The following is a 676-nucleotide window of genomic DNA, read 5'->3' on the forward strand; positions in this document are numbered from 1 at the left end:
AATAGAACACAAAACATTTTCTTCGTTGAGACTTAAAATAATGATTAATAACAATAATTATGGGAAATTTGTATGTTTATAAAAAGAGTTTTTTGACATTGCTTAAATGATAATATTTGATCTGATTATATATACCTATATACAGTCGTGCTATGCTTGGCTATTATGCCAGTCCTGGCAGTTTTGGTAGCTGTGATAATTATACAACAATAGAGTATTTACAAGGGATTATTCAGTTTTACAGCTGTTATTAAAATAACTTTTATAATGAGACACTAAATTTCTGGATACAGTATATATGTAATATTGTAATAATAATTCAACTATGATTATACAGTTATGAAAATAAAACAGAAATAATAAAAAATTAAAAAAAAATGTAACATGCATATCTTTTCACAATTTTAGGCAGTTTTTTTGTCTTTTGAATCATTCTCTTTCGATCAGCTTGATCTGATAGATATTTTTTACAGATTCTACAGTTTTTAAATTTTTTTTATTCTTAAATGTCTGATGCTTTTATAGGGCATGGCATAAGTAATGCGAGAAGAAGAAGATATTTTTAAATACAAGATTGTTTAAGAATTTGTAATATTTTATATACCTTTATATAGATTTACTTATGTTAACTTTTATGAAAAAATTTAAAAGAAAGATCCTCCAATCTTGAATATAT

The sequence above is a fragment of the Diabrotica undecimpunctata genome, chromosome 4 (genome assembly GCF_040954645.1).
Source record: "Diabrotica undecimpunctata isolate CICGRU chromosome 4, icDiaUnde3, whole genome shotgun sequence".
Taxonomy (NCBI): Eukaryota; Metazoa; Arthropoda; class Insecta; order Coleoptera; family Chrysomelidae; genus Diabrotica; species Diabrotica undecimpunctata.